General features: G+C 36.9%; 1 long non-coding RNA gene across 1 annotated transcript; it reads left to right on the top strand.

The window, feature by feature from the left end:
* Positions 1-289: 289 nt before the first annotated feature.
* LOC121743294 lies at positions 290-1,575 on the top strand. Its single transcript, XR_006038240.1, has 2 exons — positions 290-1,029; positions 1,337-1,575. It is a non-coding gene; the product is annotated as an uncharacterized LOC121743294 (long non-coding RNA).
* The last annotated feature ends 2,069 nt before the right edge of the window (positions 1,576-3,644 follow it).

Below are 3,644 nucleotides of genomic sequence, written 5' to 3'. Positions count from 1 at the left end.
GTGTATAATTAAATTATCGCAACCATTTTCCCTCGAACTATATTTATTTCGGACTTAGGATAAAATTATTCATTCGTCGAAATATTCCAGAATTAATTAAATAATTCGTCACTATTAATTATCGGCCCAAAGATTTATTTAAAAGCCCAAGACTTAATTATTTCCCCACCTTATATCTCCAATCAAAATTTTTAAGCCCCAAACCAAAAAATATAAGAGAGCTCAACTAACAAAACATCTAATTTATTAATGTGGCCCAATTGCTTTTAAAAATAAAAGAGCAGGCCCAAAGAAATAAAAAAAAAATATACTGCCTTTTTTTGACACGTATACTCCCTCCCCAACATACACAAACAAAAATTAAGTAAACCTTACTGCAAAAGTAACAAAACATATTAATACTCTCATTCTCTAAACAAAACGTCGGCTTCCCTCCCCCCTCTCTCTCTACTGTATTCTCCCACAAATTGCAGCTACTAACAAAACGAAGTTCCAAATTCACCTCCCTCTCTCTCGATTTTTCTCACAAGAAAACGAAAACTCCCAATTAAAGAGAAAGCCCCAAAACAGAAACCGTCGATTCTCCGATTCACCGTCGCCTTCCACCGTCGCCGGCCGCTGCTCACCGGGAAGACAAATTGCGGTCGCCACGGTCCTGTCGGCGCCGTCGCGCGTCCAAAACTGCCGTCGTCTGCAGCCTCCCGTCGGTCAGCCTCTGCTGCATCCGTTGCCACGACGCCGCTGCTGTCGTCACCGCAGGCTGCGGTCAGTTTGCCTTCGCCGTTGGGTTCGGTCAGCGCCCGTGCCCCGAAACCAACCCGAGATTCTCGATTTCAAACTTACAGTTAAGTTCTTACTTGTTTTGGTGAAATTAAAGTTCGTTTCCTTTTTATTTAATTGTTCGAGCTACTGATTTGATTTAGTTACCGTTATCGTAAGTTGCGTTGCTTACATGGTATGCACAGAATGTGACTGAAATTGAGGAAACAAGTGATCATATACCTTGAACAGATTTTGAGCGAATACATGGTAATTTCCCCTGTCGAGTTGGGTTCTCGGTTTCTGTCGGGAAAAGATTATATGAGTTGGTTTGAATAATGAAAAAAAAATAGAGGAAACTTCATCAGAATTACCTTGAATTGAAGTTTTTAAGAATCTGTCTGGGTTTCCTGCTGCAGAGAACGGTATGAGAAAGAATGAATTTGTGAAGTGGTTAATATAGAGGGAAGTGGTTAAAAGATATGGGAGAGATTTAGGGGAGAGAGGGCGGTTTTTCTAATGTGGGTTGAGGGGGAGAATTCGATTTTCTTTTCTTTTATTTGTTATTTGTTTGCAGATCACGGAGGAGGAAAATCTTTTCACGGAGGACGATAATCTTTACAAAATCTTTATTTAATATCTAAATTAATGTCTTGATGATCAAATCAACATGGAGAATATTAAATTAGTTTAGTTTAATTCACATTACTTTGTATTTTATTTTAAATTATGCAGTCCATAATTTATTTATCACGGACTGGATTTTTATATTATTTATTCCATTTATCTGATCCAACTCGCGGATTGAGTCCAATATATTTATTCCCCACGGAAAGGAATTATTTTAGATTCGCGCATTAATTTATTTCACAAATTTCTAGTCGAGCAATAATTCCACTCAACAATTAATTCACGGACTTCGCAATATTAATAGTATTAAATACAAGTCCTTTAGGGTTCACAAATTAGGTTTAGAAAAACGGGGCGTTACAATTTTAGTGATTGAAGCAAGATATCATATCATATTCACATATAATTTGGATTTTTCTTCACTAAAATGAAATACATATGGACCCAATACAAATCATAAATTCTCTTGGACAACTGAGTCAAGTTATTCATACCCGAATAATACATATATAGAAATAAAATATTCACATAAATTTTTTAAACATTTAAGTTTAATTTAAAGATCTACTTAGTTAATTAATTAGGTAATCGAGTTGGGACACTCGTAGTCCTACATTGTTTGTTGTAGATCGGAACTAACTTCACTGGAAATGATGAAATAAGTTATTGTTTGGGAACAGATTTGTTTCCCACTAGTTTAGCTAACTGATCATCACAATCAAGCATCAAAGTAGAAGAAACCAGTAATCAACGAATATATAATACCTAACGCGTCATTTTATGCAAGCTACATCACTCAGATTTTCTATCACACCACTATTTAATTACCCACTTATATTGTACGTGATTAAAGTTTATGTGATATCAAATCAATGGAAGGGCATTATCCAACCACAAGCAGTGTTCACATAGAATAATAAATGGGTAGCTTGAAAATTAGCATCACTTACATTCCACAAGAGAAGTGGCGCTCAAGTGCCTCCTCCCAAATGATGTTTCTCTTGCAAACCTAAATCTCTCTGGATCTGCCCATTTCATGAAAAATATAAATTAGTACTCCTACACTAATATTTTCATTACTAAAGATGCACCACATGTACATGCATATATACCGTGAGAATATTGCTATTCCACTGTTTTGGTTTCTTTTTCCCATGCTTTCCAACGTCTCATCTTAAACAACAAAACCAATTAATTAATCAAAAAATAATATTTAACAAATATAGTAAAATTACAAGATAAAAACATTTTAATAGATGCATACCTTAGCTCTCCCCAAACCCAAGGTGGTGATGCAATATAGTACGTGAAAAATAGCCAAAACAAATATGAAAATATGCAGCTGATGAATACCATCTGAAGATATAAATGCCACCTTTCCCTGCATATATATTTTATACTCTATTAAATTAATAACATGCATTCAGTTTATAAGTATATAGTAGAGAGAGAGAGAGAGAGAGAGAGAGAGAGAGAGAGAGAGAGAGAGAGAGAGAGAGAGAGAGAGAGAGAGAGAGAGAGAGAGAGAGAGAGAGAGAGAGAGAGAGAGAGAGAGAGAGAGAGAGAGAGAGAGAGAGAGAGAGTCAGGCCTTAAAATAGTCTCACCTTGGCCGCGCATTTGTCCGGTGCACCAGCAGCCAAGATTCGCCGGTAGCTGTCAGCATTGCCGCCATCCATGTGAAGTCTCCGGCGGCTCTCACCGTCGATTTTTTCAAAAGGGTACTTCTTAGCCTCTTGTTTCTTGTTACATGGGTGCCACGTGGCAGCAACCTCCTCTGATGTGCATATTTCTGAAATTGGCCCTTGTCCCACTGTTAGCAGCAGAGATATAAACCCCAACAGCATCAACTCTATACATATATACCACAACCACAAAAATGTCAAATTCCTAAGAATTATCAACAAAAAAGATAATACTACTAATCATAAATTCTTATTAATTCGAATACCTGATTTGACCTTCTCCAGTGCTTCATATAGAGCTCTTTTATGCCTGGATTGCAGCCACTGCAAAATTGCATGATTCTGTATTAATGTCAATTTAATTGACTACTATGTATTATATCCATTTTATAGCTCATAGTGATAAAACAATTAAGTGTACTAGTGCAGTGTAAATATATGAACCTTTGCTATTAAGAGGATAATATATTCGATAATAATGGAGATGGCGACGAGAATGAAACAAACGACGGCAACAGCCCATGTTGGCGTCTGCTCCAGACTCCTTCCTCCGCCGCCTCCAGCCATTTTCT

The sequence above is a fragment of the Salvia splendens genome, chromosome 8 (genome assembly GCF_004379255.2).
Source record: "Salvia splendens isolate huo1 chromosome 8, SspV2, whole genome shotgun sequence".
Lineage (NCBI taxonomy): Eukaryota > Viridiplantae > Streptophyta > Magnoliopsida > Lamiales > Lamiaceae > Salvia > Salvia splendens.
This window is presented reverse-complemented; position numbering and strand designations above follow the sequence as displayed.